Source organism: Coffea arabica, chromosome 1e, assembly GCF_036785885.1.
Source record: "Coffea arabica cultivar ET-39 chromosome 1e, Coffea Arabica ET-39 HiFi, whole genome shotgun sequence".
In the NCBI taxonomy this organism is placed as follows: domain Eukaryota; kingdom Viridiplantae; phylum Streptophyta; class Magnoliopsida; order Gentianales; family Rubiaceae; genus Coffea; species Coffea arabica.
In genome coordinates this window covers 43,164,157-43,177,216 of record NC_092311.1, presented here as the reverse complement: position 1 = coordinate 43,177,216, position 13,060 = coordinate 43,164,157, and the positions used below count along the sequence as shown (strand labels likewise).

Here is a 13,060-nt window from a genome sequence, read left to right as displayed (position 1 = left end):
TTTGAATTCAAAACTACAAAAAAGCCTATCCTTTTTTTTCTAATTTTGGGTTAAAATTAGCAAAAGTTCTACTTATTTGCACCTTTCCTGTAAAAATTATTTTTTTGTTGCAATTTCCTATTTTAGTTATCCATTCGACACTAGTACGGGCATAGATACGGATTAAGCAACTAGTTTGAGGAATAATATTTTTTATTATAAAATTAATTTGAATTGAATTAACAATTTGATATGTTCACAAAAAAGTGTAATTTTTTTTGTCATTTTTCAAAAAATTTTAAGAAACCTATATTTTAGCAATTGTTGTCATTGACACTTAATTGAAGTTCATTAAGAATAATTGAAGTTCCCATATCAATAGAACATTCAAATGTAAATATTCAACCTAAGTAACAAAATAAATGATAGCTAAACAAACAAAATATGAGTTCAATTGATCGTGTTCAAACTACATATTCTGTTAATGGTTAGTATATATGAAATTGTATTTTCCATTTGTAGAAAAATAATATGCATTTTATATCTACTAACGAATAAATTACCTATGTTTTGAACAAATCAAACCTAGACTTATGGTGTGATATGTATATAGTTGCTCACATTTATACTTATGCAATCATCCTTTCTTCCACTTGCTTTTTAATAGTGCAAATTTCTTTTGATTATATTTAGGGGTGGTAATTTCCGATACGACCTAAAAACACGATATGAACCTAACACGAAATTAATGGATTCGGATTGAGGTTTCGCGGGTCCGGATAAAAATCGAGTCGAATCCGACGAACCCGAAAAGACAACGGGTCGAATTCGGGTCAAACAGTGGGTGATCCGATACACCCGATACCCTGTTTATGAATTAAAAATTATTTTATCTAACTAAACTAAGTTATTCTTTTTTTCCAAATGCATTAATCACTTAATCCTAAATGAATTTATTTAACTTATTTGAAGTTGAAATTATTATATTTGGACAAATAATGTATTATAGTATTTTTTACTTTTATACTGCTTTAATTTATTTTATATTTCGTTTGGAATAAAACACTTTTACGGTGTTTTTAATTTATTTTAGATTTGGTTTGGGATTATTTATTTAAATTTTTATTACTTGATTATGTAATTAGTCTTGTGCGAATTAGAAATTACAGTGGTGAATTAATAAATTAAAATTAAGTTTTGGGTCATTCGGATCGTCCCGTCAACCCGACAACCTGAAATTTTCATATTCGGGTCAGATATCCTGACCCGTTCGGGTTGGCAGGTTAGGTTCGGGTATGCGAGTTTTCTATTATACCTGGGTCTCAATCCGACCCGCCAATCTGATTTGGACCCGATTGCCACCCCTAATTATATTGGTAAAAAAAATAACATATTTTACAAATTATTCCAATTTATTTAGGAAATGTTACTAATTTCATTAGAAATTATGAAATGTAATCATGGTTCATTAATTTTTTAATAAATATAAATACTACATACAAAAGAAAAAGATATTTGACTTTGTTTTACTTTGATTAGAAATACTTGTGGTAGTAATAACGAAATAGTGACAAGGGTGCAAATTTCAAATCAACAACCAACGTACACTTAATTACGATAATTTTTTTAGTTGATCAAACTAATATATGCCATAAAGTAGTAAGATTTGATAATTTATAAATTGGCAATTTTAGCAGTTTATATACCATTCACCTATAAAAAATTATGATTATTATAAAATGACATTTTATAATAATTTACATACTATTTGCCAATTAAAAGTAAGTTTGATAAAAAAAATGTGCGGCATATAAATCCATATTGTAAATGATACATAATATGTTTGAAACTCATGAAACTTAATATATGGGTAAATTTACTATAGTTTTCAAAGATTATGCTACATTAGTACAAATTTAACTTTTATACTTGTGACTTAGAAAATAAATTTATTAGAACATATAACATTTATAAATGATACATACATTTATTAAAATGCTTAAACACATAACATTTATGAATGATACATACAATCATATATTATACATTTACGTTACCAACAATTACTAACTATAATATTAAGTTTCAATCATTAATAAAAAAATCTTAGCATTATTTTAAATAAACTTCCTAATACTTGTTTCATATAAGTTTCTTTAAGTAAAATAGTAAATTTATGCCACAAACTAGTAACTTTTGATGATTAACCAAATTTACTATTCTATCAACAAGATTTACTATTAATCTATAAAAACTTAATATTACTTGAACTAAACTTACTCTCCAAAAAGTAAGTTTCGAATACAGAGTACTAATTTATTTTTTTTAAAAAGTAACTTTCATTTTTATTTCAATTTACTTTTTAAGACATAAATAGGATAACACTTATATGACCATTTTTTATTTACTTTTAGCAGCCATTTGATTATTTGATAGGCCTATCCACCTAAATAGGATAACACTTAAAAATAAGAAAGTAAGTTTTCTATCTAAAATAATAAGTTAACAGTAATAAATTAGTAACTTTTATACTTCAAAAGGTAAGTTAGAATAAATATTAAACTTACTTTTTAAATAAATAAATTACTACTTTATATCCCAAACTTACTTTTTAGCGAGTAAGTTTAATTCAGGTAATAGTAAGTTTTTATACATAAATAGTAATTCTTACTAATAACATGGTAAATTGATTAATAATCAAAACTTACTGATTTATGGGACACATGTACTATTTTATTTTAAAACATATTTCAAACTAGTATTAGGAAATTTATTTGAAATAACGATAAGATGTTTTATTAATGATTAATTCTTAGTACCTTAGTTAGTAAGTATGCATAATATACCTGTATAATACATGATTATAGGTATAATTTAAAAAATTTACTTATATATTTTAAATTACTATGAAAATTAGTTTGACTTTTCACATAATCTGGTAAAATATGTAATAAAATTTTGTCGTATTATAAGCTTTTAATCATTTTTAATTTTTGAAAAGTTTGAAAGTTTGAATAACAATAACAACAAATCTTCCTAGTTATATATAGAATATTACTTGTTTATATATCAAAATTTTTATAATTTAACACCTATGAATATAATAAGATGATAAAGTTTTAATAAATTTAAATCTGAGACACAAGAAATAATAAGCGTAAAAGCCTAAACAAAATGAAAAATAATATAATAATAAAAATGACAAAATTAGTATAACAATTAATATAAGAAAATCAGTATGATCTGGATTTTTTCCCTTGGGAGATTGTTCATACGAATAGGATCCAATAATTATAAATGAAAATCACATGCATATATAATCTATTGTATAATTTATATTAAATTTAGTTCACCTATAAAATGGTCCTAAAATAATTAGTACACTATGATATATGTTATTTTAACAACAAAATTTTTTTTTACTAAAAGTCTAAAATATCCATGACATATGTATAAGGGATATTTTACCATATTTGTATCTCACATCTAATCATGAAAGTTAATTTGAGAAAAAATATTTTTGACACTAGAATTATTTTGAATTTAACCAACAAGTTGAGATTTTTTAAACAATAAAAGTGAAATATTTTGGGAACTTAGTTGTTTATTTTCCCATAATTAAAAATTTAAAATATGACAAATTATTCTTACATATTTTATAAGGTCATATGCAAAAAAAAAAAAAAAAAAGTTTTCATAGCATATTTAAAATGCTTCAAACATATAACATTTATAAATGATACGTACAATTGTGTATCATATATTTACATTGCGAGTAATTACTAACTATAATACTAAGCTTCAATTATTAATAAAAAAATCTTAGCATTATTTCAAATAAACTTCCTAATACTTGTTTCATATAAGTTTCTTCAAGTAAAATAGTAAATTTATGCCACAAACTAGTAAGTTTTGATGATTAACCAAATTTACTATTCTATCAACAATATTTACTATTAATCTATAAAAACTTACTATTACTTGAACTAAACTTACTCTCCAAAAAGTAAGTTTCGGATATAGAGTAGTAAGTTACTTCAAAAAAAAAAGTAAGTTCCATATTTATTCAAATTTACTTTTTGAGACATAAAAGTTACTAATTTATTGAGTTAACTTACTATTTTTAATGTAAAACTTACTAACCATATTTTTAGGTACTATTTTATTTAGATGACCAGTACAACAGGTAATCAAATGGTCGCTAAAAGTGTTTTTACCTGCTATATCAGGTAAAAATAGTTTCGTTACCATAACGATCGTTACTTCAGACTTTTCCAGGAGTTAAAAGTGTCATACATATTAAGTTTATATATTTTGATCACTTCAATCATTTTAGTTTTTAAACAAAGATATACTCGACATTTCCTTGGGTTTCGTTGTAGAGGATCATTTCTGTCACATTGACATTTGTACTTCAAACTATAAGGGGGTAATGTATAGTTTTTGAAACTATGATAGGGTAATATGAAAAATTACCAAACCACATGGGGTAAAATGTATTTTGCCCTTTTTCAAATGTACATTAACATAAACACTGGTGCCACATCATTATAAGTTCTGAGAAATCAACAAGTGAGTGCAATAATTTTTTTCTTTCATTTCATTTTTCTTTTGTACAAAAAAAAAAAAAAGAAAGATGCCATTATTACAGATGAAACTGAGAGATATATAACTCTGATTTCGTAAAATTCAGAAATCGGAGAACAAAATAGATACACATGAAATTGAGCTCCGTTTGATGCAGTTTATTTCATAATTTAATAAATTTTTGAAGTGACACATAATGTTGCTTATAATAAAGTTAGAGAAAAGTTCAGATTCTAGCACATAACAACTATAATTTTCAGTTAAGAGCTGATTGACGCTTTGACAATTTTTCCACTCAAAAATTGTGCTGGATTACTTGATCCATCCAAGACTGCTAAGAACTGCTAAATTTAGAGAAAGGCCCATTCCAAAGGTTTTTCCTACACATCTTCATGGTTATGGGGTAATGAGAATTATTGTACTTTTCCATGTTTAAATTGACTAAATATTAATGTAAAAGGAATCCAAGTTGAACAAATTTAAAAAGTTAAGCTGCTCAATTTTCTAACTAAAACATAATCTTGCAATTAAACATTGAAACTTGACAAAAAAAAAAAACTTTGAAACTTATTTAGTGACAAATGCTATAAAAAATTAACAAGTTTATGAGTACGCGACAAAAAACTTTTAATTTTACAAAATAAATTTTGAATGGTAGTTAAAAAGTATTAAGTGTGTCAAGGCTACACAGAAGAAAAGTACATGAGAAAATACATTTTTGTCCACCAAATTACTCAAATATGGTTCTAAGTCCATCGTTGGTTTTAAGTTTTTCTACATGAGATATTCAATCAATTAAACTTGATTTGCATCAAATCAACAATAATTAAGAGAATATAAATGTCTCCTAGAACATATTTTTATCATAATAAATATAATATTTCGGCGAAGTGAAGCATTATCTGTAAAGTACGTACGTAAAAAAAAAAAAAAAAAAAGCTTTCTTTATCTATTTACAGTTCATGTCACAAAACTATGAATCATTCTTTAATGAGCTTTAGGAAAGGTTTTGTTTAATAATGTGGCATTTTCTTTTAGCAACATGTATTATACCCTTATAATACTGCTAATATTAACTAACTAGACATTCAAATTAAGTCATCGGAAAATAAATCAAATTAATCTGTTTCAGTTGTTAATCAAGTATTCCATGCTTCTACATGTAGGAGTGTGCAAACTTTTCAAACCGAAAAAACCAAACTAATGGCTTCTTTGCTGTCTTATATTAGTTTATGATTGTGGAGTTCTCAGAACCTTGGCTTTTCGGTTTGATTGTTGTGTTTTAACCAAATGAAAATCGACCAAAGTTCAGGACTTTAACCCGGAAGTAATATCATTGATGATAAATAGTATAACATATTCTGCTAGTTGACAAATGGCAACCTCGGCCTAAATTTCGAACTTTAAAAAAATTAATTTTTAATTTAAACAACAAATTGATCAAATTTAGATTTGGTAGAGTTATTTAATTCGAGAATGGGATTGCAAACGAGTTTTATCGGGTCGAAAACTTTAGTATTTAAATTTGTTTGATTATTTTAATAAATTTGAAATTGTATTTAAATTTGACTTATTTAGTTACTAAATTGAACTCAAATTAACATTTATTGAATCGAATTCGAATTGAGTTTGAATAACTTGAACTTTTTATATATAAATTTTATTTCTATACTCATCGAGCCAAGGTCGAGCCGAGTTTAAAAGTTTACCATATACAAAATATTGCTCAAATTTAACTTGATTAATTGACGAAACAAGTTCAAATGAGTTCTTATCAAATCAAATATATTGAGTAATTTGATTTGTCTTTCAGGCCTATTCGAGAATAATCGTTGTTATTTTATTAAAATATAAAAAAGCAATACTAAACCGGACTTTAAAATGCAAAAGATTATCAAACAATAATCATCTCTTTGCGTGTTTAAGGGGATTCAGCTTCTGTTAAGAGAGTCAAAAACTACTTCAAAAACATTGATTTTCGACTATTTACTAAACTAATTTGTGTTCAAATTTTTTCGGGGAGGGAAGGCAAAGCGCATCGACTAAGGTACATGAGAAATAATCATCTGTTTTTAAGGTTCAGTATTCAAATGTCTTCCAAAACAGGATTTCAGATAGCTTTTAGCTTAAAAAGTCAGAATCTTCTTAATCTTTGGAAGCCTAAGTTTGAAGCAGCCATATAAATCCAATTCCTTTTTAAAAATCTTCCATGTTTGGAGCCGAAAATTCCAGGTTTAACCTAGTTGCTCTGATTTAAAAAAAGAAAAAGAAAATAAGAGGTAAAAGGAAACTTTGGCCCAAAATCTGAATTTTTAAAAAAAATTCAAACCGATTAACAATGGAAAATTTGGACTGATCAGGGATTATGGTTAACTGGTTTTTGCATGAATCTGGGAATTGCAGATGGCATGGGAGCAAAGATTTGGAAAAAATTGGCAGGGGCTTATTAGTATTGCTTGGGAATTAGGGGTGCAAAAATTGGAAACAGAGACTGATTCTCAGCTTAGTCTTCATGTAATCTCAAAGGCATCTGTAGGCCACTCTTTTTTCAACTCGGAACATGATCATGATCTTTTTCCAGAAAAATCATACTGGAACAGGATACAAGAACCCCAAAGAATATGAAGTATAAGAAAAATCTCAGCAAATTATGAGAAATGGTGCTGGTACTGAGTATCACTTGGCATGAAAAAGTCGAAGAAACACTGAAATTTGCAGGCATGTAAATCAAATTCGAGAATTTAAGTCAAAGTAGTGTTAAATTCTTTCTTCATTTCTGCATCATTTCCTCGGTAACTAGTGCCAAAATAAGTCTCGATAGGTAACATGGAACTACTTTTTCAATATTTCTTATTCTAGATTGCAATATAATGTTCCAAGAAGTGAACATAAAGAATAAGGGCAGACGAAAACAAGAATAGCTTGAGAAACTCTATCAATTAGAAATGCCATAAGAAACAGGAGAGGAAGACTCTAGTTACTGGACTAAGAAACCTAGGGGAGGTTAGTCACTAAAATTGTTGCTCCTAGCATGTCCAAGAAAGAGGAGGCCAGCTGAAATTCAACCTGAGAAAATGTGAGCTTTTCTCAAAAGAATATTTATTTCTAGGTTGCATCATAAGTAACCTCCAAGTTCTAATATTACTAGTAGAAAGAAGTTTCTACTTCCTTCGTTTCCCAAACTAGATGAAGTGAATACAGTGCAGAAAGCAAACCTTTTGGGACAGACAAGTCTATCAGACAAAGTGGAATTTCCCAAAATGCAGAATTTTTCATGCAGAAAATGACAAGGGAAAGAAGTAAACCTTGCGCTGGATCTTTCTAATCAGGATATACTGTGGCTTTATTACAATGATATTCACTTCAAGGGCATACCTAGTGTTGAAGTTCTTGGACTGCAAGCACGAGTTACAGACAAGTTCATACCAAATGCAACATAATTTAGATGGAAGTAAATGCAATAGCATCAACAGATTAAACAAGCACTAGGTAGTTATCCTACAACAAAACAAAAGAAACTTGTGCTCAAGAAGACGTTCTATCCCCTTCAAGGATAAGGATCTTCAGATCCATATTTCCCCCATCCTTCTGCTCTTCCTCAACCTCTCGCACCAACCTTCCAGTGGATGGCGAACACCAGAGCACTTCAATTGTCTCGAGATTTTTAGTACATCTTAAACACAAAGGGATCTCTTCCAATTTCCAACATTGCTGCAGTACTAATTTCTGAAGATTGGGAAAATGATCATCAGAACCTGTCCACTTAACTATTTTGGAATTTATCAATTTCAAGATTCTGAGCTTAGGAAATTCACCTTCTTCCATGTCCCATGTTACTGCCTCGAAGAGTGGGGTGTGCAACTTGAGAACCTCAAGATTAGGAAGTTTACCAATCATGGAAATTATACTCCAAGGAAAGTACTCTAGACTCAACTTCTTTAGATTCTCAGGGAACTGAAACTTAATTTGATAGTGTCCCAGAAACAACTTAAGAGATTCTAGTTGACTCAGGATGTCCATTTGCACAGTCTTGCTGCACCCATCTGTGGATTCCACTGATGCAGAGATTCTGCATTTAAGTTTGCGAATGCTTGGAAACTTTTTCAGTATCTTTTCCAAAGATGGACCAGCAGAAAGAGTTAAAGTGGAAAAGGTAACTAGATTAAATAGACCGGGATAGCTGTCAAGCCTGTCTTCCGACAAGCTAATGTCCACACAATCACCAATTCCAAATAGATGCCTCAGTTTCTCCAATTTCCAGATGGTGGCTGGCAATAAAGCCTCAAGACCATACGTTCTCACACGAAAAGTTTCTAATTTTGAGAGGTTGGACACTGACAATGGTATGTATTTAATATCACCATAAATTGCCAAGTATCTCAACTCACCAAGCAACTCTATCTCAGTTGGAAAAGTATTCCCTATATCAAATTGCTCAAGATCCAGCACTTTAAGGAGCTTGCAGATGCGGAAAATGAATGAAATATTGCACGTCTGGGCCATATTACCATGAGGAAAGTATAATAGGCAATTTATTTGGGGATGACAGGTGTCGAGCCTGTGCAATAATAAATACCTACTCGAGAAAAATGAATTTTCTGTGTATAGTAGTGAGTAGGGTCGAATCCACAGGGACTGGGAAAAATTTGATTCCTTTCAAGTTCGGGACACGGGGGATTTTTATCAGAAATAAACTAAAAATAATTAAACAATTTAACTAAAAATAATTAAATAATTTAACCAAAAATAAATAATTAATTAATACAATTGTAAATAGCAATTAGATAAATGATAAATAAATTCTAGCCAAGGATACAACTACGCAGACACAGTCCATTCATCCGATCATTGATGCAAAGAAGGTTCACTTAATTTTATTAATAGGCTAGTTATAGTCGCCGATAAACTCTAACGACCAGCTTTTCCTTAATTTATTGATAACCAAGGTACGACCGTTGATTACTTCTAACCAGGAAATACTCTTAGGTACGACCGTAGGAATTAATTTCCTAATTGCATTAAAAACTAGAAAAGCCTAACCCAAATTAATAACACGCTACGAGGGTTATTTAAATCAGATTGCATGTTCTCCTAGTATGTGAAAATACTAGTTGTCACTAATATTAACCAACTAAACAATTACGGATTTAATTGATTAATTTGACAGGAGATTAATAAGTCAAATTGCACATCGGGCCCTTGATATCCAATTAACAAAATAATCCCATGGAAATTAAAATAGAAAACATGCAAATATTAACAAATTAAGGAACACGTAAAATTAATTAGATCTCACAGATATTTGGGACTGCGTCTTCGCGTTGATCCTTGACTAGAGGAGAAAATTAGCCACGCCTCATAAGAAAATTCCCACGCAATTTAATTGAACTCAAAGACATTTATCTCTTACTAATAATTAAAAATAAGGATTATATTCTCTGTAGTCTAATACAATAAAAATAGTCTCATGGAAGAGACGGAAGAAAACAAGACACGCAAGAAATCTTCACCCCAAAACTAAAAACTCCTCTTTCCAGACGGAAGAGAAGAAGAAAAACTGAGCTGCGGAAATGTGCGACTCTCCCACATATAAAAACAAGCCAATTCGAAACTTCACTCCACGCTTACAAAAGAAAACATTCCTTCCCTACCTAATCAACTCCACCGAAAACAAAAGCAAAGCCAACTATGGTTTGTCGGTTTCCTTTGACCAAGTGCACACGTTCACAAATAAGAAAGCAAACCAAAAATGTGTCTTTACACAATGATCAAGTCTTCGCGGTCCCCACCTAATTGAGATGTTGGCCAGCCAAATGCAATTCAATTCCTTTTCATCATAGAAAGAAAAGGACGTTGGTTTACACCATGCATATGGGCCAATTGTATAGAGTTTCACAATAATCTTCTCAAGAAGGTTTCTGCTCCACTTTCTGAAAGTATATCCAAATATCAAATATAAATATATATTGACAATTAAAGCAATATTTGGCAAGGATAAAGAGGAGAATTAACAATAAAATTACTAACAATTAACACCCTATCAATTCCCCCCACACTTAAATCATGCTTGTCCTCAAGCATGGGAACACTAAACTCAACAATGGCTAACTCTCATTTCATTTACTGCCAAGCTACGCTTATCCCAAAATCAAGTTTTAGTGGCTAAGTGTCAAGACATATTTCTCCCGATTAGCTCCTGAAATCATAGACTCGTCCAATTCATGGCTAAGTCGTCTAAGAAATCAAAATATTAAACTAGCAAAAGTTAGCAATTGGGTCAACTGAAAATCAAAATCTCAACATTGAAGAACAAGGATCGGCAGGCCAACATGATCATAAACTTACTTATTATTATTATTATTTTTTTTTTTTTTTTTTATAAATGCTCAGTCCCAAGCTATTCAAGTCTTTTGACGTGAACTCTGACATTTTTAGATGAAAGAGCCCAGTTACTCAACTCTTCACAGCTTCAGGACTAACTACTCATATATATAGTCACTTTTTGACGCGAAAGTCGACACTTGTGGTGAAGACTCCCGGTTACTGGGTGACGACACTAGCGGAGTAGGGTCATTTATTACTCACAATTAAAGCACCAGAAAACCAGATAATTAAAGATCATGGCCCACGTCATCTCCTAATATGGAGAACTAAGATCAACAATTGCCTAATCCACACAACAATTGCTAGGAAAATATTTATATTGCCTAATCAATTTAACCACAATTTGCACCAAGTCATTAAACTCATGATATTCACCAAGATAACATGCTTTTACTTGCCACTTAAACTAAATTCATAGAATAAATCATAACCAGCAATAGACGAGTGAGATGCCACATTTATTCATCAAAACACTAGTAAGAAAGGCAGCAAATTAAAGAAACACCAATCAAAACTAAACCCAAATCCCCCCCACACTTGAATCACACATTGCCCTCAATGTGATAATGAAACAGTAAAAATAAGAAGAAGGACAACGAAACTCCCCTGAAGCTGGTGCCAGCTATTAGCACCTGTAGTTGGAGGAGGTGAAGCGGAGGTCAAAGGGTCGGGATCGTGGTTTCACCATTCTTTCCAAATTGCACTCCAAACCACAATAGACAACAGTTGCTAACGAATAATGGAAACAAGAAATTCAAAGCACTAACAAATGAAAAATCAAGTCAATGAACAAAATGCACACTGCATTCACTCGCAAGTTATACAGATATTTCAACACTTATAACAAATGCAATCAATAAACACTTGTGGTTCCAAACTTAGCCAAATGTAATAATAATGCACCTCAAAATCACCCCAATCAATGTAGTAATTGAAATGCAAACAGACAAAAGGCTCTCATATAAGGCAATTGAAGGCAATGTACTTCAATAAGTAAATTTAAGTGTTAAAGGCACCTCCCAATTGAACAAACAACTGTAGCAAATTACCCACAGTTAGACACAAAGTACAGCAGAATAAGTAAATCACACGACTAACCACAAGTCAATCTACTAAATAAATAAAAATCAAGCAAAGTGAAAAGAAACAAGCAAAGTAACACAGAAGTACCCAACTAAGGAGGAATAGAAATGTCAGGTAGTCCAAACACGCAAAATTTTCAAAAACGTACTGTAATAAAAATAATAAAAACATACTGCAATAATAAAATAAGAAAATGAAAAAAAATAATAGAAAGAGATTGAGGCAGGCGCGTGCATACGAAGCCAGTGGTGCGATGAAGGTGGTGGCTGTGAGAGAGAAGAGTTTGCGGCAGCTGGATCTGGTGGTGCGCGGCTTTCGGGGCTTCAGGCGGATCTTGGAGGCGGTGGCTATGGCAAGGGTGAAGGAGGTCAGATGAGCTGGTGGTCACCCTTGGCGAGGAGAGCCGAGGCAGCGGCGAGAAGAGCTGGGGTGGGCGGCGGTTGCGGCAGCAGCGTCCGGCGTGGGCAGCGTCGACGAGCGGCAGGGAGGAGCGGCGCGCGAGCCAGTTGCCGCGACTGTCGTGGGTCAGCGGAGCTTCTGGCGGCGGCGAATGAAGAAGAAAAGAAAAGGGGGAAAAAGGGCAAGCAGCGGGGAAGAAAAGAAGAAAGAAAGAAGAAAAGAAGGAAAGAAAGAATACAAATTTTTTTTTTTTTTTCGAGCATTCTGGACAGAATCCGGATTTATGGCCGGATTTGCTGCAGAAAAAGCTGTTTTCTGTAGTTTTTCCTCCAAATTTGCTTGGCCAACCTTCCACATTCAACCTACTTCATGTTCTTTGAATAAAATTCAAATTTAATATGATCATGCATGAATATAACTTAAACATGAAACACTTTAAATGCATGAAATGCAGCAATTGAACATGAAAACTCCCTTTTTGTCTTAATATAAACACCCTTGCAATTGAGATCATTTGCATGAACTCTTGCCATTGCCTCCTACAAAACACACAAACATTAATCGAAGAACTAAAACTTACTAAAAACAAGCCAACATGAAGAAAAGTAAAGTTGAAAAGTGATCCAAG

General features: G+C 31.2%; 1 long non-coding RNA gene across 1 annotated transcript; it reads right to left on the bottom strand.

The window, feature by feature from the left end:
* Positions 1 to 7,884: 7,884 nt before the first annotated feature.
* Positions 7,885 to 8,617, bottom strand: LOC140021501 (uncharacterized). The gene is made up of 2 exons (XR_011825332.1): positions 8,382 to 8,617; positions 7,885 to 8,292 (listed from the first exon to the last, which is right to left on the bottom strand). It is a non-coding gene; the product is annotated as an uncharacterized lncRNA (long non-coding RNA).
* Positions 8,618 to 13,060: the final 4,443 nt, after the last annotated feature.